General features: G+C 38.3%; 1 protein-coding gene across 21 annotated transcripts in view; it reads left to right on the top strand.

Moving 5' to 3' along the window:
• Positions 1-24,186, top strand: part of MAPK8 (mitogen-activated protein kinase 8) — a 135,587-nt gene that overhangs the window by 13,852 nt on the left and 97,549 nt on the right. The window contains exon 1 of one of the 21 annotated variants that reach the window (XM_063638075.1): positions 5,637-5,784. The exons of 18 other annotated variants lie outside the window; for them this stretch is intronic. The gene's annotated coding sequence lies outside the window, so the exon portion shown is untranslated. Of the gene's footprint in view, positions 1-5,636; positions 5,785-24,186 lie in introns of those variants that run through there. 2 more of the 21 variants (XM_063638073.1, XM_063638080.1) reach the window with 2 other exon arrangements.

Below are 24,186 nucleotides of genomic sequence, written 5' to 3'. Positions count from 1 at the left end.
CCTATGTTTCCCAGGCTGGTCTTGAACTCCTGGGCTCAAGTGATCCTCCCACCTTGAGCTCCCAAAGTGCTGCTGAGATTAGAGGCATGAACCACAGTGCCTGACCTTCATTTCTTTTTATGGTCAAATATTATTTGGTCGTACTATATGCCACATTTTATTTATCTACACTTCATTTGATAGGCATTCGGATTGTTTCCACTTTTTGGCTATAGTAAGTAATATAGTACACAAGTTATGAATATGAACATTCGTACACAAGTTTTTTTGTGTTGTATGTTTTCATTTCTCTTGGATATATATCCAAGAGTGGAATTGCTGGGTCATATGGGTAACTCTATGCTTACTATTTTGAAGAACTGCCAAACTGTTTTTCAAAGTGGCTGCACCATTTTACATTTCCACCAGCAAGGTGTGAAGATTCCAAATTCTCCGCATGCTATTAAAGCTTGTTATTGTCTGTCTTGAAAATAGCCATCCTGATGAGTGTGAAGTGGTATCCCATTGTGATTTTAAATTGCATTTCCCTGATAGCTAATGATATTGAACATCGTTTCATGTGCTTCTTGGCCACTTTTATATCTTCTGGAGAAATATTTCAGATTCTTTGCCTATTTTAAAAATTGAGTTATTTGTCTTTTTATTATTACGTTGTAAGAGTTTTTTTGTTTTTTTTTTTTAAGAGATGGGGGTCTTGCTCTGTCACCCATCCTGGAGTGCAGTGATGCAACCTGGGCTCACTGCAGCCTCAAACTCTTGCACTCAAATGATCCTCCCTCCCCAGCCTCACAAGTAGCTGGGACCACAGGTGTGCCCTGCTAATTTTTATAATTTTTTGTAGAGATGGGGTCTCACTATGCTGCCCAGGTGCTGTAACTCCTGAGCTCAAGTGATCCTCCCACCTTGGCCTCCAGAAGTGCTGGGATTACAAACATGAGCTTCCTCGCCTGGCCAAAGAGTTCTTTATATATTATAGATACAAGTTGCTTAACAGATGTATGGTTTATAAATATTTTCTCCTGTTTTGGAGGTAGTCTTTTTACTTTCTTGATGGCATCATTTGTAGCACATAAAGTTTCAATTTCAATGAAGAAATCCAATGTATTTGTTTTTCCCTTGTGCTTTTGAAATCTTTTATAAGAAGCCAATGCTTAACTCAAGGTCAGGAAGACAACTTCTACATTTTCTTCTGAGTTTTATAGTTTCAGCTCTTAAATTTAGGTCCGTGACTAGCTCCATTTGTTGAAAATACTATTCTTTCTTACCAAATTGTCTTGGGCATTCTTGAAAAAAAGGCATATTTATTTCTGGACTCTGAATTCTATTCCATTGATCTATGTGTCTATTCTTAGGTTCCCACAGTGTGTTGATTACTGTAGTTTAGAATTTTTTGAAAGTTGTGTTTCACATAGATGTGTGAGTATATTTATATATAGATACACACAGAGGTGTGTGTGTAATGGGTTATGTTGGAAAATGTTGGAAAACCTATGGTGTCTCCCCATTAGAGTTCACTCTCTTGTGGCAACTTAGTGGAGTATGTTCCCTCTCAGGTAATATACAGAGAAGGCAAGTTAGAGGGTCTGTCTCTGAGTGTATGAATTCCTTTTAGATCGGATGACTGATTTTTCTTACTTTAGTAAAGTTTTCAAGTGCATGTGGACTGAAGGGCAGTAAGGAGGGCATAAGAACAGCTATGGGAATTCCTAAAGAGTTCATCAGAGGTGAATGTAAGGATTATGAAGTATTTGAAAGTTTGAAGTTAGCAGGGTTTTGTACTGTGCCAGTCTTTCATGATTCTCAAAAAAAAAAAAAAAAAAAAAACTTCTTTGAATATATTAAGCATGTCTGTGTCGGATAACTTAAGACATTATATAAGAAAAATTATATAGATAATTTAAGGTTTGGGAATGATGCTGTCTCCTTCTAGAGAGGATTTTTGTTGACTTTGGCAGGAAGCAAGCTAGTGGCACTAGCAATCCCGAATCATCTTAATCCAGTCTGAGACTATGATGTTTCAAAACTGGGTTCCGGAGTCTACGAAGGCTGGTCTATTTTATGTTTTATTTACTTCTAGGATATGACCCCTTGGAGTCCTAGCATAAAGCCAGGGGTGTTATCAGCCCCGCATGCCCCCACCCCCACACTTTCTTGGGCCCTTAACTCCAATATTTAATCCTCTCTAGTCATGTAAATCTATTGCAAGTTCAAGCTCAGCTTCTCAGCCACCTCTTTGGAATTGGCAGATCCCTTCAGGGGGAAAAATGGCCCTGGATGCCAGACTCCCTTATGAGCTTTTCCTTACTCTCCCAGATCTTGGTCTTCATGCGTTTTCACTACCTTGGCACTCTGATGCCCTCAAACAGGTTTTTTGGTTTTGATTTTTAAAACATTTTTTCTGGGGACTTGGGCAGGTGTCCAGTTTTTCTAGTTGCTCCCAGTAAGATCATTGATTTGAATTATCTAGTTCACCATTTTGAGGAAAGTGATTTGTTAGGTTGATCAAGGTTTATGTCATAAGATTCTCTGTTTGAAATTGTAGTATATGTGGTTTCAGTTTTTCCTGAGGGTAAGATTTTGGGTACCAGTTTCTACAGATTATAGGAATGATTAGAAAAGGAGGAAATAGCCTTAGGAATAGAAACGGGAGGGAAAATGGCAGAGAAAACTAGATATTTTTGCAAAGTTTGGGAAAGATAAAGGTATAGGGTAACATTTTCATGTCTGTTAGTGTAAAAGGGCAGTCATGTATCAAAGAAGCTGACATATTTGTTTTAATGATATTGTCATAATTAAAAGGCTGTAGAATCTAGGTATTATGGGGGTGGCTTTGAGAAGTATCTACTTAGTCGTGTTGAATAAAAATTTTAAATTTCGCAGAGAAACCCTAGGATACTGAGTCATTAATTGAAGGAGTCAACTTTGGGGCTGGACTTATGGTTGTGTCTTATAAAAGTATAAGTCTGCGCAGCGAGTAGTATGTAAGGGATTGCAGAAATAATTTAATTTCATAGAACCATTATTAATATGAGAGATACAAAATGATACTGATTTTGATTTAGCATGCCATCTTCATTTGTGTATGAAAATAAGGCCGGGCGCGGTGGCTCACGCTTGTAATCCCAGCACTTTGGGAGGCTGAGGTGGGCGGATCACGAGGTCAGGAGATCGAGACCATGGTGAAACCCCGTCTCTACTAAAAATACAAAAAAATTAGCCGGGCGCGGTGGCGGGCGCCTGTAGTCCCAGCTACTCGGAGAGGCTGAGGCAGGAGAATGGCGTGAACCCGGGAGGTGGAGCTTGCAGTGAGCCGAGATCGCGCCACTGCACTCCAGCCTGGGTGACAGAGCGAGACTCCGTCTCAAAAAAAAAAGAAAAAAAGAAAAGAAAAGAAATGTAAGATCTTAAAGAGTTTTTGTTTTTGATTCTCTAAGCTATTCCCATACTTCTTAAATTTCAAAATTACAAAGTTTTCCATCCATCTTAATGGTTATAATTGAGGAAAAATGGTATATCTTTAATATCCCCTTCTCTTGAGAAAATGATAGATACTGGGTGTATTTCAGAAGGTTTTATCAGCAGAGTTTTGGTTGATATTTTAAACTTTTTGAGGATAGGAATTGTTTAGTAAAATGATGCCCTCTCTTTTTTGGCTCCATCTTCCAGTATATGTGTCATAGGAACCTGGTTTAAGATCAGTGTGTTTCTTTGTTACACCTGTCAATAGAATTGGCTATTACTGTTTTTTGGTTCCTTACAGCTGAACATTTTGGTCACTGTCCTCACCCACTTTTTAAAGTGACTTCATTCTCCCACATCACTCCCAACTGAAGAATGTTCAGACATACACAGTGAAAGAATATTACAGTAAACACTTGTATACTTCATTTGGATATTGTAGTTGTTAGCTTTTTTGTCATATTCGTTTATGTCTCTCCTAAAAGTAAACACATTCTCTTACACATGTCATACTTAAGCCCTTAATATCTAGTTCACATTCAAGTTTTGCTAATTATTCCCCCAAAAGGTCAGTTTGTGCTGCAACCAGGTACTGTGATTTCTCACCTAGTTTCCATAGCTCTTGTGAAGGTGTTTTCGTGCATGGATAGTGTTCAGATTGGTGTCTCAGTTAGGGGACAATCACTGGAGAGTCCTATTCTTCCATCTTGTTCTGCCCCTCTCCTCCAAAAAGGTCAACTTGTAACTGGTTTTTTCAAACCAATATTCGATCAGTTTATGAACTACGTTTGATTGTTGTTGCTTTAGTCACTTTTAATATACAACAGTTGTCCTGTTTTCTATTTTTTTTTTTTTTTACACTCATGATATTGGCTTCTTGAAGAGACCAGGCCATTTGTCATATAGAATGTTTCCCATATTTTGGATTTGATTGTTCTCTTGTAGCAATTAACTTTTATTTCAATTCCCACTGTGTTTCCTAAAGTGGAAGATTGAGCCTAAAGGCTGGATTATATTTTTTTTTTTTGGCTTAGTTACTCCTGTGTACATTATATTGACTCATAACACAGGCATCAGGTGGTTTGCCTAAAGTGTGATCATTTGGTGTTAAGGTGGTATTCACCAGATCTATCCATTATAACAATGGATTTCCCCTTGACAATCAGCAGATCAGTGAGATGACATTTTGGTTCCCTTTGAATATCCTGTTTTCCAGCAGCCTTTTACCTATGTGTTGAGTGTCTTGGTGAGCTTTGAATAGTTATTTCATTTGGGCTTGCAAATGGTGTTTTTTTGTTTTTGTTTTTTTGTTTTTCTAACCCTATCATCCTTTATTTTTATTTTTATTTTTTGAGATGGAGTCTTGCTCTGTCACCCAGGCTGGAGTGTGACCTCCACCTCCTGGGTTCAAGCAATTCTGTCACCTCTGCCTCCTGAGTAGCTGGGACTACAGGCATGCGCCACCATGCCTGGCTAATTTTCATATTTTTAGTAGAGACAGGGTTTCACCATACTGGCCAGGCTGGTCTCAAACTCCTGACCTCAAGTGATCTGCCTACCTTGGCCTCCCGCCTGTCATCCTTCTTGATCAATTAATATTAACCAGCTTTCCTCTGTTAAAAAGACCTTTCCCTCTTGTCAACTGGGATTGAACTACAGTTCTTCCTAACAAGATGAGATAAATGTTTATTTCTCTTTAACATACCAACTCTTTTTAACATACCAATTTTGAAAATTTAACCAATTTGGAGTAGTCATCTTCAAAAAGTGGAACAAAACTTTCAGTCTCTGTATCACAGGGATTTTTGTTTTTTTTCCAGAAGTTTTATGATCATTTCAGTCATTCTTTTTAAAATAGTCTTCATTTGTAGAAGTTTTAGTTTTACAGAAAAATTGAGTATATACTACAGTTTCCATATACCCCAGACCCAATTTCTCCTATATATAGGAGACACATAATTAAAATCGTATGTTTGCATGGCACATTTATTACGATTAGTGAAAATTATTGGTACATTATTAATTAAAATCCATAGCTTATTCAGCTTTTCTTAGTTTTTAGCTAGTATTTTTGTTTTGTTTTGTTTTGTTTTTACAAGATCCTGTCTGGAATAGCACGTTACATTTCATTGTCATACCTCCTTAGGATTTCTTAGCTGTGAGTTTCTCAGATATTCCTTTTTTTGATGACCTTGACTGCTCAAATATTTTGTAGGATACCGTTTTATTGGAATTTGATGTTTTTCTAATTTTTAGCCTGGCTTTATGGGTTTCTAGGAGGAAAATCACAGAGGTAAAGCATCATTTCATCACATCCTGTCAAGGGTATGTACTGTTAACATAATTTATGACTTGATTTTGACTGATCACCTGGCTGAGGTAATGTTTGTCTTATTTTTCCATTGTGAAGTTACTCTTTTTTCCTCCTTTTCATAATGTACTGTTGGGGAAAGGTGACCATGCACAGCCCACACTTTAGGCAGTTATGTCCTGCTTCTTGATGGCAGAGTATCTACATAAATTATTAATATTTGGAATCCTTCTGTGCAGAAGATTTTTATTTTCTCCCATTTAGTAATTTATTCAGTCATTTATATCAGTATGGACTCATGGTTGCTTATTTTATACTTTGGGTTATAGTCCAATACTATTAATACTTCATTTTGCTACTCACATTGTTTCAGATTTGGCCATTGGGAGCCCCTTTAGTTAGCTCCTGTGCCTTTGACATACTTCCATCAGTGTGGGTATTTTTTGAGCACTTCCTTTCTGGCACTGCAGTGTTCTCCCAGCTCATCTTGTATGTTTTCTACCCTAGTCCTGGGATCAGCCATTTCTCTAAGGAGCACTGTTTCCTTTAATTAGAAAATGGTACTAGAAACGAAGATCTAGGTGCGCTTGTTGCTACGGGGATGTTGTTTTTTAGGTACTCTCAGCAGACAGAGCAAAGAAATATATTCGTATATTAGAAATATCTGTATATCTACATGTCTAGAGAGACACATATAAGTATTTAATATTATATATCAATATTTATATGTGCATAAGTATTTGTAACCATCTGTGTGTATATAAGGTAAACATGAATTCTTAATGTCTTCAACTCTAATCTATTACCATATGGATCATTCCTGGTCCTCCCCTTACTGACCAATAAATTTCCTCCAGTAGCGGGAAACCTGCCTCCCAGCAGACATCATGTATTTACTTAGTTGTTCAATTCCAATATAGGTCTTATAGCCGTATCAGAATTGTTAACTCACACCCAATGGAAACAGCTGTATCAACTAGGAGGGTTTTTTGTTTGTTTGTTTTTTTGTTGTTCAATTCTTCAGAAATTTCTGACAATCATGTCATCTGCAAACAAAAACAGTTTTATTTCTTCTCCCCCCTCCATCTGTATGCCTTTTCTTCCCTTTTATTGTCTTATTGCAGTATTTAGGACTTTAGGTATGATGTTGAATAGGAGTAATGGGAGGAGACGTTTTTGCCTTATTCTTGTTCTTGCGGGGAAAGTATCTAGTTTTTCACCATTAAGTACTATGTTCACTGTAGAGGGTTTTTTGGGGGGAGTAGAGTAGATTTTTTAAAAAAATCAAATTGAGGAAATTCTTCTCCATTCTTGGTTTTCTGACCGTTTTCATCATGAGTGGTGTTAGATTTTGTCAGATGCTTTGTCTGTATCCATTGATATGACCATTTGATTTATCTTCATTAGCCTATTGATGTGGTGGATTAGGGTTACATTAGTAGATTTTAGAACCAGACTTGCATACCTGGGATAAATCTCTCCTGGTTATGGTGAATAATTCCTTTTCTACATTATTGGATTCAATTTACTAATACTTTGTTGAGGATTTTTGTTAACTGTGTTCATGAAAGATACTGGTCTGTAGCTTTCTTTTCTTACAATCTTTTTTTTATTATTATTATTAGAATAATGCCGCTCTTTTAGAATAAGTCAGGAAATGTTCCTTCTGTTTTTATTTTCTGCAAGGGATTGTAGAGAATTGGTATCACTTTTTTCCTTAAATATTTGGAAGAATTCACCAGTAAAACTGTTCGGGCCTGGTGTTTTCTGTTTTAAAAGGTTAATAACTATTGATTCAATTTTTTAATAGATACAGATCTATTCAGATTATTGATTCAGTTTCTTTAATAGTTACAGGTTTGTTCAGGTTATCTGTTTCTCTTTGTGAGAACTTTGGTAGATTGTTTCTTTCACAGAATATTGGCTCATTTCATCTTACTAAATTTTTGGTGTACAGAGTTGTTCATAGTATTCCTTTGTTGTATTTTTAATGTACTTGGGATAAGTAATGATGACCCCTCTTCCATTTGTTACATTAGTAATTTGTGCCTTCTCTCTTTTTCTTCTGTTTTTGTTTTTTTTTTTTTTGAGACAGTCTCACTGTCACCCAGGCTGGAATGCAGTGGTGAGATCTTGGCTCACTGCAACCTCAACCTCCTGGGTTCAAGCGATTTTCCTGCCTCAGCCTTCCAAGTAGCTGGAATTACAGGCACATGCCGTCATGCCCAGCTAATTTTTGTATTTTTTAGTAGAAATGGGGATTTCACCATGTTGGCCAGGGTGGCCTCGAACTTCTTGATTAGTCTGGCTAGAGGTGTAACAGTTTTATTTATATTTTCAATGAGCCGGCTTTTTTTTTTTTTTTCTATTTTCCTGTTTCTAATTTCATTGATTTTGACTGTAATTCTTTTTTTTTCCTTCTGCTCACTTTAGGTGTTATTCTTTTTGATGATCAGTTGTCTCACATTTGGCCAGTGAGAGTCTCTTGAGGTGGCTGCTGTGTCCATTTTGATCTGACCTGGTTGATCGCTGAGTGCTTCCTTGCTTTCTGGCAGGATAAAATGTCTTTCAACCTGTACTTACCTTGCCTTAACCTGGGACACTCTATTTCTTTAGGAAGTTGGCTTCAGTCTTAATTTTATGTGATTGTTCACTTCTTTCATCTAAACTTTAAACAGATTTGCCACATTGAGATCAGCACTTTTGCCTTTTTTTGGTAGTCAGCAAGAGCAACTGAGGTGTCCTGTTGGTGCTAGTGTTTAATGTGTCTTAAAACTTGTCCTAAAAACAGAACATTTTCCTGTTCAGTTTATATAAGCAAAAACGACACTTTAACAGTATCCAGCCAAACTCTTCTATGGCATCTCTGAAAGTAATTTATACTTTACCAGTTTGTACCTTTGCTAAGGGATAGTTGAAAACCACACCGTTTTCAGAAGTTCAGAAATTGAGGATGCGGTATTCTGAATTATCTAATTTGGTTTTTCTGCATCTCTACAATTGTTTCATTACTTAGTAAAGTGTTTGAACTTTAGCTTCAGGGTTTTTCTTTTACTTTTAACAAATATTATGTGCCAACACTTTACAAATAGTAACTCATTTAATTATTTTAACCTTGCTGGTAGATATGGTTATTCTCCTCTCTCCCTCATAGATGGGGAAACTCAGGCAAGATGAAGTTAAGTAACTTGCGCAGGTTCATACATGAGTGGCAGGGCCAGAGTCTGAATCCAGACAGTCGGCTCCAGATGCCAAACTCCCAGCCACTGCTTTGTGCTGCCCCACCTTCCTCTGCTAGTTAAGTAGAAAAAGTTGTTTGTGATTCTGCATCTTGCTTTCCCCTTCTCTTGTTAATTATAGTATAATGGGTGTCACTCTTATTACCATAAGCCTTAGCATGGCATTGCGAGCACCAGTTAATTAAGCAATAACGTTTTGAGATCCCTAATTGGAAGAATTCAGAGTGGTGTATTGCTTTGAGTTAGTTGGCCTTTTGCCGCAACTCTCTTGGTCCATGAGACAATGTTATCATGAATAGTGATAATGTGTAAAAAGATGAGGCCTCCTTTTTTAAAAAAAATATTAAATTCAGAGTATGAATTTTAAAGTAGTGTAGTCAGTGATGATATAAGATCAAAGAATACGTGAAAACACTTCATAAGGCACAGAGCTAAATGTGTGTAACTATTTTATTGGTGTACATAGTTACTGCTGGAACTATAGAGGAAGAATCATTATTTTGTGAGAAGAACATATGTTACTGGAAATCCTAGATTCTTAGATCAGAATTCTAAATTCCAGTTATTTGATGTGTTAACATAGGGTCCATTGCATCCTATTTACTGGTTTATTTTTATCCTTGCTCTGCTTCTTCATAATTGTAATTAACTAAAACCTTCTGATTCCCCAAGGTCAGGGCATACTCTTTTTGAAAATAATATTAACTACTGCTGATGAGCCGAAGAGAGCAACAGGAAGCATTTAAAAAAAATTTTTTTAAACTAATGGCAAATATAAAATATTGAGGATAAAGGTAAAGATTAAAAGTACCTATAATCTAGCTAGTAATATTTTGGTGTATTTCTTTTTATGTATTTTGTGTACATGTGAAAGAGATTTATATACATGGGTACACACATGTATAATTTGTAAGGATACAAAAATCATATTAACTTACATTAATTGAGGACTAGAGTACTGATAACTGCTTTTATTTGATTCAAGTCTAGGAAATAGATTTTGTTTAAAAGAAATGTATTCTTAATAGAGAAATAATTTTTATAAAATAAGAGATTTGCAGCATTGCTTTTTTCGTGTAAGTATGCTAAGACTACTATCTCTTTAACAGGAAGGAGTTTTAAACTTTAACTTAAAGGGAAGATGTTTCAGGGGTTCTCTGAAGTCAAGAATGTTTTCATATAATACTAGAAGTGTTATTTGCCTTTTTCATGTCTGTTTTCGAGAGTTTTTCTGAGGCCATATGACTTGCCCTGTGATGTGGCAACAGACCATATAGAAGCAAATGAGAGAACCCAGCTGTCTGAAATTAAGCCAGACCATAAAGGGATTTGCAGAAATGTAAAACAATGTGTGAGAAACACAATCACCTGTCCAAACCCAATGAATGGACTCAGAGACATGAAGAACAGCGGAAGTGAGACTTTCAATGGCAGTCTTGCAAAATCAGGTGTCTGGTAGGCAGGCACACCCGGGGCAGGTACAGCAGGTAATTTATCTCCTAGCACGCAAGTCCCTTCCCCAGTTCCTCATTGGTCAAGTACTATGGGGTTACAGTCCTCCCGGACGTTGCCTAAGTTTCATTATCCCCCTTAAAAGGTTATACTCCAGTCCCCTTCCCTGCTTAAGTTTCGATTTCCCAATAGCAAAACTTTCTTCCCTTTTATGGGCTGACCCCTCCTCTACATTCTGAGCACTTATCATGACTTTATAGGTGCATGAGCCATGCGATTTGTCACATCCGCAGGCTGACTGCCAGTACTTAGATTTGGTTCTTGGTCTAGAATGGATGGATTGTCGATGGTGATGAGTATAGGATTGCATTCTAAATTGTGGCAGTTATTTGGCAGGGAGCCCTTGGACAGATGTAGTTTATTCTTCAAGGGTCTCCAGCTTAGAGTTACCCACCCCGTTTACTGTCCAACCCTGAAAATGGGTAGTCCACCATACATCATCCCAGCTGGGTGGGGCAGGGTGATGCTCTACTGTAATCTGTATCTGGTTCAGGGCAAAGATACTTATCTGCCTGCAAGAGCTATCCCTGATTTTCCAAATTCCCACAAGGTAAGACCTGGTAGGCATCAAATCTTACAGTCTGGGATGCTACCGTCTTGGTTACACTAATTACCAACCTGATTGGATAGGGAGGAGTCCCCTGCCAGTTTCCATTTTGACCTTCTGCTTTTTGTATAGTAGCCCATCCCAGCCATATTAACTTCGAGAAGTGGGGCCAATGCATGTTTTCTTTTTAGATTTTTCTCAGAGTTATCTTTAAGGGTTCCTCAGTGCACTTTCCACTGGTCTTTTCCCCTCCCTTCCAGGGTCTCTTTTACCAATCCCTTGACTCAAGGATAGTGAGTCCACCCCTGTTCAGCTGTTGCACAGCTTTCTCAGTGGGGACCTTCTCAGCTTGGGTGGAGCTTGTCCTCTTTCCAAGTCTTAATCAGCACCAAGTTGCCAGGCTGGAAGTGGTGAACCGTGAACTCAAGAGGTGGCATTTGAGTCAGAAGTCCTCTTAACCTAAGGGATGACAGGGTGGAGGATATGGCCAGTATATAATTTCTTAAGCATTGATCCTTGGTTTCCACAGTAGAGAGATCTGTAGCTCTGCCCAAATATGGGAACCACTATAATAACTCAGGGGGACAATCCCAAGTATTTTCTTGGGGCTGTCATAATCTTAAGGAGTACTATTGGGAGACATTTGGTCCAGGGTATTTTAGTTTCTAGATTAGTTTGGTGATTATGCTTTTTGAGAGTTTGATTCATTCTTTCTACCTTTCCAGAGGAAGGGGGATGCCAAGGGGTGTGATAATCTCATCTAATTTGTAAACCTTCCATAATTCCCTTTAACACCCTTGAGATAAAGTGGCTCCCATTGTTTGAATCAATATTTTCCACTAGGTCAAGTCTAGGTACAGTCTGTTCTAATATTATTTTGACCACATTACTGGCAGTGGCTGTTGGAAGGGGAAAGGCTTCCACCCAGCTGGAAAGGTGACCTACGATCACCAGTAAATACATCAGTCTTCCTCCTTTGGGCATTTCTGTGAAATCTACTTGAATGCTTTGAAATGGTCTTAGTCTGGGAGGTCTTCCTCCTGTGGCCTGTTTTCTGATCACCTTTTTGTTTATCCTTTGACAAGTTACACAACTTCCACATACTTGTTTAGCAAGGGTATAAATCCCTGTACACCCATAATTCTGAAGTGTTGCATCATGCAGAGTCTGGGATCCCCAATGACTCCTTTTGTGTAATATAGACATTAGCTCTCTCATCAGGGGTTTACTTATTTCTCTCCCATCGGGAAGTACCCATTTCATCTTCAGTTTGAGTGACCCCTATCCTGTCTCATTCTTCCTTCTCCTCTCTGGTAAACTGGAGCCTTAACACTACCTTAGGGATGTCTGGGATCAGGCTAAATAGTCTAATTTCTACCAGGGAGGCTTGCTTAGCAGCTTCAGCTGCAAACCTGTTTCCTACAGCTTCTATAGTGTTCCCTGTCTGATGACTATTTACATGAACTATGGCTACCTCTGCTGGAAGCAGAAGGCTTTCTAAAACCTGTTTGGCCAGTTCCCCATGTACCAGTTATTTTCCCCTGCTATTTATTAGGCCCCACTCTGTCCAGATTTTTCCAGAAGTGTGTACCACCCCATAGACATACTTAAAATCAGTGTATATAGTGCCTTTTTGGCCTTCAAGGAGCATTAGGGCCTGGTTAAGAGCATATAATTCACAGGTTTGGGCTAACCAGCAATTAGGTAATCTTCTTTCTCACATAAGGAGTGTTTATTTCCCTCAATGACACCATAACCATTATGTCTCTTGCCATCTATCACTGGAGACAGCCCATCCACAAACAGCCTTATCTCATCATGTAATAGAGCTTCCCTAAGGTCTGGTCTAACTTTGGTTTGGTATTCTATGATATTTAAGCAGTTATGATCTGATGTCTCTTTGTTCTCCTCTCCTTTCCCTAGAAAACTGGCTGGATTCAGGCAAGTATTTGTTGTTACGACCAAGTCATCTTTTTCTAGTAATACAGCCTCATATTTTAGAATCTGAGAATCAGTTAACCATCTTCCAGCTTTTTGATTTAATATATTCCTGACTAGGTGTGGGGTGCTTACTATTAGGGCCCCACCAAAGGCTAGCTTTCTAGTCTCCTCTACCAGCAGGTCTGTGGCAGCTATTGTTTGGACACATTTGGGCTACCCTTGAGAGACAGGATTGAGAAGCTTGGAGACAAAAGCAGCAGGTTGCCTTTTCCCACCCCATGTTTGACTGAGCACCCCGAGGGCCATGCCCTGGTCTACTGTTAGAAACAGGTGGAATGGGTTCTCTAAAGATAGGAGGGCCAGGGCTGTAATGAGGGCCTGGTTTAGCTCTTTCACTGCCTGAATTTCTTCTGAGAACCACTGCAAGGGATCAGGTTCCTCTTCTAATAACTTGACCGGCTGGATGCAACAGGGAAAGAAGAAGGGGTGGGGACACGGGGCAGAGCCAGTCCTCCTGCTTGGGGCCTGGGCCTAGGAAAGCTAACTAGGGGCAGGAAGGGGGAGCCCCAGGCTGTGGATGCCTCTGCGGGGGAACGTTGGGTCAGCAACGGTCAGAGGAGTTCCTATGGCCAAACAGTATCTGTGGCCTCCCTACCTTTGGGCGTTTTCTGGTCGCCAATTTGCTGCAAGTCACAGCTCCTGAACCTGGTTGTGCAGGCTCCAAAGCAGTGGAGCCTGGCGCTACTGCCATCTCCACCTCGTGGATCTCAGAGCTGCTGGATGGCTCCGCCCACCACCCCCTGAGCTGGCCCCACTTGGGGCTGGCATTGGTGGACAGCATGTTCTGGGCGCCTCTGCTCCTCTCTGCTGGGGCCTGCACCTTTCCTGGCTGCTGACTCATAGATGTCAGAGCTGCAGGACGGCTCCACAGAAGCCCTGTGTTTAGGACACCTGATTAGTGAAGGACAGTGGAGACTAAACCCAAGGGACTATCCAGAGGAATGTCAGATGGAGTCTCTTTGGCTCCCTCTTTTCTTTGTTCCTTAAGCCTAGAATTTCTGTTTTTCATTTTCAGTCAGTCTCTGTGTCTGAGCTTTTCCCTGTGTACTCAACTCCCCAACTGGAGGTTTCTTGCACACCCTGAGAATCGCTTTGTCTGTCTCCGGCCGTTTCCCTTGCAGAAGGGAACTGCGGATTGGGACTCTGCACTTGCCTTGTATCTAGGATACGTCTCAGTCACACACACTCGACCTCCAAAAATGCCCAACCACCAAGGCGGTTCTTAGAGTCCAATTTTTCTACCTTGGCTTGTGCATGAGGTTGCGTGGTTGCTGCAGTGCCTGCTTTTCTCCCTATGTCACCTCCACTGCCTCCTGAATAACAGTCTCAGGTTTGTCGGTGGCCTTTGCGAGGAGCCGGGACACTCAGACAAAGCGGGCCACCTAAATCGGGTGAGAGGCATCTCCCTTTTCAGCCGGAGTCCGACTCTACACAGGCATAAAGATCCCAGACGGGCCCCCAAGTTTGTAAGGGAAACATTCACCCGTCCAAACCCAAATAATGGACTCGGAGACATGAAGAACAGCGGAAGTAAGACTTTAGTGGCAGTCTTGCAAGATCAGGTGTCTGGTAGGCATGCACACCCAGGGCAGTTACAGCAGGTAATTTATCTCCTAGCACGCAAGTCTCTCCCCCAGTTCCTCATTGGTCGAGTACTATGGGGTTACAATCTTCCCAGATGCTGCCTGAGTTTCGTTATTCCCCTTATAAGGTTATACCCCAGTCCCCTTCTTCACTTAAGTTTCGATTTTCCAATAGCAAAACTTTCTTGCCTTTTATGGGCTGACCCCTCCTCTACATTCTGATCACTTATAGTGACTTTCTAGGTGCATGAGCTGTGTGGTTTGTCACATCTGCAGGCTGACTGCCGGTACTTAGATTTAGCATGCCTTGAAAATGGATCATTTAAAATGTTTTCTCACACAATGGCACTCTTTTCACCAGGTTTTCTTTTTTTTTAAATTGTCGTTTTCCGTCAAAATGCTAGCTAATCATGTAGTAGAGGTTTGTTATGTTTAAATAAATTTTAAAAAGTTTAAGTGCTAACTTCTAATATATTAAATATTGATACATCAATATAAATAAAAGCTTCTGTTAAAGTTCTTTGTTTAAAGAGTATAAAGGAATAGTGATACCAAAAAGTTTGACAGCTGCTGTATTATATAATATGAAAAAATTATTTATTACTTACTACTCATCTCACCAACAAAGTCACTAGATCCTGCACAGGGATAGATAAAAATTTTGCAAAATTTTAATTTTCACTTGATAGTTTGAATTTTTTCATTGGCGATAAATACTGTCATTTATTTTTCTTGAAGTGATAGGCACACTTTGTTCATTTTCAAGAAAATGTCTTCCACATACCCTAGCCCAAATAACATAGTTTGTGTGTCATTCTTTCAAGTAAAAATTGTATTATTTAAAAATGTGTCTCACAAGTGCTTTTCCTGCAATGGCCCCTGTACTTCAGTATATAGCAACAATGCTTATGTATACTTCCCATTTCATCATAACAGATAATGTAGATATCCCTCTTTTATATATACTACACCAGAATTTAACAAGGTAACTGCAGGGAGAATCTGAAACTATATAAATAAATTTTTCATATTCTATTATATTAAAATCCATTTGTCTATCTTGCATTTTAAATGAGTGTTTTGCCCATGTATAAGTTTGAAACATCATGTATTAGTCATTTGGAAAATACTGATTTAGTGAGGCCTGCAGATCTTTCAAACGTGTTTCTTTATACCACCATTGTCATAGTGTGGTTTGAGGACTGACAGGGCTAGCAGAAAACTCCATCTGTGTCAGGTATTTGAGGGTCAAGATTTATGTAATTAAGAATTTTTGGAAATAAATCAATAAAATTGTTAAATTTCTACCCTGATGAGTATTAAAAAAAAGAACCACAGATTATCAGTATGTGGAGTGAAAGATGGACATCACAACATATATGGCAGATATTAAAAGAATAAAGGAATATGAACACTCAGAAGCTAAGAAACAATGTAGATGAAACACTCTTTTAAAAAATATGCATTGCCCAGATTTACACAAGAAAACAGCTATGTATTTATTAAGGAAATTAAATTTGCAGTAAAAAAGTTCCTCACAGGCCCTGTGATATCGTGAGGGAATAATTTGATGTGGCTCCTACTTCTAAAAGCAGCAATTCTCAAACTTTTTAAGAGTTTTGGAATGTCTGTGTTCTTAAAAATTATTGAAGATCTCAAGGTGCTTTACATAGGCTATAGCTATTGAAATTTACTTTATTAGAAATTAAAACTAAGAACTCTAAAAAATATTTATTCATCAGTTCATTTACAAAGTAATAACCCAGTTAAAGTTAACATAAATAACATTTTATGAAAAATAACTTTTTCAAAAGAAAATATAACCTATTGTGATAACCCTGTGGGTTGTTTAGCCCCTGGAAAACTGCTGTACACATGTAAGAGAATGCCAGTGAAAAAGGCAAAAGGCATTTCTGGAATGGAACTTTTATTTCTCAGCACTTCATAGGTTTCTTAAAGAGAAGATGTTGCTATTGTTGTATCAGATAACACAGATATTAAACCAACAACAGTAACAAAAGACAAAGAAGGGCATTATATAATGACAGAGGATTTAATTCAACCAGATTTGTATCTTCTAGGTATATATGCCATACCCAGTGTTGTAGCACCCACATTTATAAAACAAATACTACTAGACTTAGGAAAAGGAGACAACCACACAATAATAGTGGAGGACTTCAACACCCCACTGACAGCACTGGACAGATCACTGCAGCAAACTAACAAATTCTCGACTTAAATTGAAGTTTTGACCAAATGGACCTAATATACATGTACAGAATATCCTACCCAGCAACCACAGAATACACATTTTACTCATCTGTGCATGCTCTAAAAATGACCACATGCTCAGTCATAAAGCAAGTCTCAATAAATTCAAAAAAGTAGAAATCATATCAAGCATCTGTTTGGACCACAGTTGAATAAAATTAGAAATCAATACCAAGAATAACTCTGAAAACCACGTAAGTACATGGAAATGAAACAGTTTACTCCTGAATGAATTTTGGCTAAACAAAATTAAGGCAGAAATACAATTTTTTTCTTTTTGGAACAAATGAAAATAGAAACAGTATATGAAAACCTCTAGGATATAGCAAAAGTGGAGTTAAGAGGAAAATTTTAGTGCTAAATTCCTACATCAAAAGAAAGATCTCAAATTAACAACCTAACATTGCCTCTAAAGGAACTAGCAAAATAAGTACAAGCCAACCTGAAAGCTAGCAGAACAAAAGAAATAACAAAGATTCGTGCAGAACTAAACAGAGTTGAGACCAAAAAATTACACAAAGAATCAACAAAACAAAGTTCTGTTTATCCTTCTAAAGGGTAAACAAAATTGATAGACTGCTAGCTAGATGAACCAAGAAAAGAGAGGAAATTCAAATAAGCACAGAAATGGCAAAGATGTCATTACAGTGGATACCACAGATATACAAAGATCCTTAGAGACTACTGTGGACATTTTTATGTGCACAAACTACAAAATTTAGAGGAAATAGATAAACATCTGGAAACACACAGCCTTCCAAGAGTGAACCAGGAGGAAATCAAAATCCTGAACAGACCAATAACGAGTTATAACGTTGAATACATAATAAAATCTGTCAACCACTAATAGCCCTGAACCAAAAGGATTCATAGCCAAATTTTACTAGATGTTGGTAGAAGAGCTGATACCAATCTTACTGAAACTATTCCAAAAAAATCAAGGAGGAGAGATACTTTCCCTAACTCATTCTGTGAAACCAGTATCATCCCAATATCAAAATCTAGCAAGGACACAACAACAAAAAACAAATGCAGGCCAGTATCCCTGATGAAGATAGAGGCAAAAATCCTCAACAAAATACTAGCAGACTGAATCCAGCAGCACATCAAAAAGATAATTCACCATTATCAGGTAGGTTTTTTCCTAGATTCAAGGATGGTTCAGAATATACAAATCAATAAATGTGATTCACCACATAAACAGAATTAAAAAGCAAAAACCATATTCTCTCAATAGACGCAGAAAAAACATGCAATAAAATCCAACATCTCTCCATGATAAAACCTCAACAACCTAGGCATCAGAGGAACATACCTCAAAATAGTAAGAGTCATTTATGACATACCCATAGCCAGCATCATACTAAATGAGCAAAAGTTGAAAGCATTTCCCCTAAGAACCAGAACAAGACAAGGATGTCCAGTCTCACCATTCCTATTCAGCACAGTACTAGAAGTTCTAGCGAGAGCAATCAGACAAGAGAAATAAAAGATGTCTAAATAGGCAAAGAGGAAGTCAAATTATATGCTTGTTGATGACATGATCCTGTACCTAAAAACACCCCGAAAGATTCCCCCAAAGACTCCTGTACCCAATAAACAACTCCAGTAAAGTTTGAGGATACAAAATAAATGTACAAAAATCACTAGCATTTCTATACACCAATAACATTCAAGCTGAGAGCCAAATTAAGAACTAATTTTATTTACAATAGACACACAAACACACACACCACACACACACAATATCTAGAATTACATTTAACCAAGGAAGGGAAAGATCTCTACAAAGAGAACTGTAAAACACTGATGAAAGAATTCATAGATGACACAAACAAATGGAAGAAACATCCCATGCTTGTGGATTGAAAGAATCAACATTGTTAAATGACCATACTGCCCAAAGCAATCTACAACTTCAATATAATTCCTATCAAATTACCATTGTGATTTTTTTCACAGAATTAGAAAAGGCAATTCTAATATTCATGTGGAACTACAAAAGAGCCTAAATAGGTAGAGCGATCTAAGCAAAAGGAACAAAGCCAGAGGCATCATATTACCCAACTTCAGACTATACTGCAGGGCTATTGTAACCAAAATAGCACGGAATTGGTACAAAGATAGACACATACATCAATGGAACAAAATAGAGAACCCAGAAATAATGCCACACACCTGCTATGAACTGATCTTCAACTGAGTCAACAAAAATAAGCAATAGAGAAAGGATACCCTATTCAATAAATGGTGCTGGGAAAACTGGCTAGCCATATGTAGAAGAATGAAAATGGACTCCTACCTCTCACTATATACAAAAATTAACTCAAGATGGATTAAAGACTTATTTAAGACCTCCAGCTATAAAAATTCTAGAAGAAAACCTAGGAAACTGTCCTTTGAACATTTAAAGAATTTATGACTAAGGTCCCAAAAGCAAATGCAACAAAAACAAAACTAGACAAGTGGGATTTCATTACAGAGCTTCTGCACAGCAAAAGAAACAAACAGGGTAAACAGCCTACAGAGTGGAAGAAAGTATTTGCAAACTATATATCCAGTAAAGGACTGATGTCCATAATAAATAAGGAACTTGAATCAATGAGAAAAAATAACTCCATTAAAAAGTGGCAAAGGACATGAAGAGACCTTCTCAAAAGAAGACATATGAGTGGCAAAAAAAGGTGAAATAATGTGCAACATCACTAATCATCAGAGAAATGAAGTTAAAACCACAACAAGATACCATCTCATAGCAGTTAGATGGCTGTTATTAAATAGTAATAAAATAAGACATGTTAGTGAGGATGCAGAGAAAAGGGAACGCTTACATGCTGTTGGTGGGAATGTAAATTAGTACAACCCCTATGGAAAACATTATGGACATTTCTCAAAGAACTAAAAATAGAACTACCATTCAATCCAGCAGTCTCATTACTGGGTATCTACCCAAAGGAAGAGAAATGGTTTTATCATAAAGACACCTGTGCTTGCATGTTTGTTGCATGCAGCACTATTCACAATAGCAGAGGCACAGAATCAAGTGTTCATCAACAGTGGATTAGATAAAAGAAAATGTGGTACATATGCACCATGGATACTACAGAGCCATAATCAGGAATGAAATAATGTCCTTTGCAGCAACATGGATGCAGCTGGAGGCCATTATCAAGTGAATTAATGCAGAAACAGAAAAATACTGTATGTTCTCACTTATAAGTGGGAGCTAAACAGTGGGTACACATGGACGTAAAGATGGAAACAGTAGACACTAGTGACTCCAAAAGGAGGCTGAGGGGGTAGGGTTGAAAACCTACCTCCTGGGTACTATGTTCACTATTTGTGTGATGAGTTCACCAGAAGCTTAGACCCCAGAATTATGCAATATACCCGTGTAACAAACCTGCATATGTGCCACCTGAATCTATACTTAAATATACTCATAATTCTCTATTAAATATAATTTTCACTTTAAAACAAAGTTTTAGTTTTCTTGTCTCTGACTTGTGTAGTTTCAGATGAGAATCTGTGGTAATTCTTAGTGTTTCTGAGTAAGTTCTAGGAATTGTTCATCTTACAGTTTCCTGGCATTTGCCCTTTGCCTAAGACTTGTGAGGTTTTGCTTTATGCATGTGCAAATTAGTATTCAAACAAAAACATAAGAGGATCCCTATGCCAATTTCTGGTGCTCTCTATTCTCTGAGTCTCTCTCTTCTCTCTATACTGCCCTACAAATTCTAGTCACCTTCACCTCCTTGATCTGTCTCCTCAGCTTGGCAAAGTTGCCGTACTGTGTTTGGTGTGGCCCTTTCTGCACAGTGTTCTGGAAAGAGCCTCTTGCCAGAATGGCAGGACAGTTACAGGACTTACCTAATTTGTTTTCCTTCTGTCTGTTGCCAGTGTCTGACAACAGTTTCTTATATTTTGTCCACTTTCTAGTTGTTACTATAAGAGGGTAAATCTGATCCCAATTACTCTACCATGTTAGAAGCAGAAGTTATATTAATTTTTATTTTTAGAGTTGCCTCAAGAACTGCTGTTCTAAAATAAACTGAACCCTATTTAATATATAACGGATAATATTGGACGGTGAAATGTTTTTTCCTTAGGAAAATCTAAACAGCTGTGGGCCTGGGTTAAAACATATTAACGAACTTGCTAATAAAATGTAAAAAGTAAAAGAAGAAACGTTAGGTGCTTCCAGGACACTCATACTTAAAGTACAGGTTGAACATAACCAAATCCAAACATCTGAAATCTGAAATGCTCCAAAATCTGAAATTTTTTGAATGCCAGCATGACGCTCAAAGGAAATGCTTATTGAAGCATTTTGGATTTGGGATGCTCAACTGGCACATATATAATGCACATATTCCAAAATCTGAAAAAATTAGAAGTGAAACACTTTTTGATTACAAGCATTTTGGATAAAAGATACTCAAGCTATAATAGATTTCATTTTTCAATTAGTAAATACTGTTTGATGCTTATTATGCACCAGGCAGTATGCTTAGACTTCAAGATGAAGAGTGAATACAGCAAGCATTACCTACCTTCTTGGAGTTTATAGTCTAGTGAAGAAGAAGATTAATTGTAAAAATAAGCAATTAGAACTCTGATGAGTACAATGAAGGAGAAGAACATGGTGCCATGAAAGTATATAAAGATACCTGATTTAGGATGGCCGGTCAGGGAAAGCTTCCCCGAGAAGCTGATAGCTGTCCTGAAATTTCATACTTGAAGGATGAGCAGGAGCTCAATATTAAGGAGAAGGAAGTAAGTTGAGTAGCACATTTGCACAGCAATCTAGGCTGAGGGAAAGCACATGCAGAAGCGATCGGGAGAGAGCCTGGCATGTGCCAAAGAACTGAGGGAAGGCTAATGCAGTTGAACTGCAGAGAGCAATGTTTTGGAGGGAGTGGTGGAAGATGTGGCAGAAGTATGCAGGCCTATATCACACAAGACAGTACAGGTTATTCAGAATTCATTCATTCATTCATTCATTTATTGAGACGGGGTCTCTGTTGCTTAGGCTGGAGTGCAGTGGTGCTATCATGGCTGATCACAGCCTCAACTTCCAGGCTCAAGCGATTCTCCCACCTCAGCCTTCCAAGTATCTGGGACTACAGGCACGCACCACCTCGCCCAGCCATTTTTAAAATATTTTGTAGAGACAAGGTCTCACCATGTTGCCCAGGCTGGTCTTGAACTTCCTGGTCTCAAGCAGTCCTCCCACCTCAGCCTCCGAAAATGTTGGAATTACAGCCATGAGCCACCACACCTGGCCATAATTTTATTTTTTATAAAAAAAAAATTTATAATAAAATTCAGATTTGTACTTATTGAGAGAACAGTAGAAGTCATTGAGGAATCAATGAGCAGATTTTAAATTTGAAAATATAATTTTGTTATTGTGAAGAATGGATAGAATATGGCAAACCTGTTGGGGAACTATTGCAGTTATCCAGGAAGACATGATGGTAGCTTGAAATGTAGTCATGTGAATGGATTCAAGAGATATTTAGAGGGAAACAGTATAATCAACCTATTGTTGATAGGAAGAGTAACTCTTCAGAGTAATTGTGGGTAATGGAGTACATGTTTCTACCGTTTGCTGAGACAACACCGGAAGAGGACCAGATCGGTTTTTGGATATGTTGAATTTGAGGTGCCTTTTGAATGTCCAAATGGAAATGTCATGTAGGCATTTGAGTTTGAAATCAGAGGAGAGATCAGAATTGGAACTCACACTTGGGTTTTATTATATTGAGGTAGTAATTGCTGTGGGTGTGAATGAGATTAGCCAGAGCAAAGGAATATAGAAAGAGAAGAGCAGTCCTGTATTTTGAGGAATTCCCCCTATTGAATATCCAGGTAGAATAGTGAATCATTAAAGAAGCCTGCAAAGAACTGATTTCAGCAAACCTAGGACAGTGAATTATTAAAGAAGTTACTGTGTGTTGCTTTCCTATGGCTGCTTTAACAAATTACCAGTTCTACTGGCTTGAAACAACAGAAGGTTATTCTCACAGTTCTAGAGGCCAGAAGTCTGAATGCAGTATTAGTATGCTGGATTCAAGGTGTCTGTCACCAGGGCCATGCTCTCTCCAGAGTCTCCACAGGAGAATCTGTTCCTTTCCTCTTCCAGCTTCTGTTGGCTGCTGGCATTCCTTGGCTTGTCTCCACATCACTCGAGTTACTGCCTACACGGTCAGATTGCCTCCTCCTTTTCTGTGTGTCTAATCTCCCTCTGCTTCTCGGACAGCTGTAATGACATTTAGGGCCCACAAGATAATCCAGGACAATCTCATCTCAGAATCTTTAATGACATCTGCCAAAATTTCCCATAGAAGATAACATTCACAGCTTCCAAAGGTTAGGACCCAATATCTTCAGGGTAGCATTTTTGAACCTGCCACTCAAGGGAAGAGAATGCTTCAAGGATTCAATTGATCAGCAATGTCAGGTGTTTCTGAAAGATTAAATGTGAATTGAAAAAGTCCAATCGGTAACCTCAAAGAGTGGTAACCTCAGAGAGTGGAAGCCAGATTGAGAGGTGTTAAGAGTTAATACGGTGTTTAGTAGCTAGACGTTGCAAGATTTCTTGATTGCTTTTTCTCTGTGAGATGGAACTATTGGAGATTGAAATTTTGAAAAGAATGGAGAAAATTTTGTGTTGCAGAGAATGGAAAGTAATTTTAACAAAGAGGGCATTATTGTATACTCATTGTATACTATTGATACCATGCATGAAATGACAGCTGATTCATCTGTCCTCTTGTGTTACTTTGTCCATTTGCACTTAGGTATAGCTATGGAGAAAGCAGCTTGGTTCATCTGGGGTTGGTATTTTGCAAGACAGGAATCTGAGGAGTTTGATATGTTGGTTTGCAGTAGTTTGAATCCTCTACTGCTTACCCCTTGAACATTTTTGATGTACCTCCACTCTGTCCCACTTAGCCAGCATTTACTTAAGGAATGCAAATGAAATAGTTGGTAAAATAGAACAATATCAGAGTAAACAAAGATCACATATTTTCACTCTAATTATGGGTCCCCTCTGTGACCACAAGAAGCAACTATAGTTGGTCACTTCTAAAAATTGTTATAAGGAAATACAGTCCAGATGTGACTTAGAAAGTCTAGGGTAACAGATATGCTTTTTCTATATGCATTTTTAAACCTGCACAGATTTTGTCAGCTACTTTTGTTTTTAGTGCTATTTATAACTCCCTGTTGCCTTTATTCCTAAAGAGCTAC

The sequence above is a fragment of the Symphalangus syndactylus genome, chromosome 4 (genome assembly GCF_028878055.3).
Source record: "Symphalangus syndactylus isolate Jambi chromosome 4, NHGRI_mSymSyn1-v2.1_pri, whole genome shotgun sequence".
Classification (NCBI taxonomy): domain Eukaryota; kingdom Metazoa; phylum Chordata; class Mammalia; order Primates; family Hylobatidae; genus Symphalangus; species Symphalangus syndactylus.
This window is presented reverse-complemented; position numbering and strand designations above follow the sequence as displayed.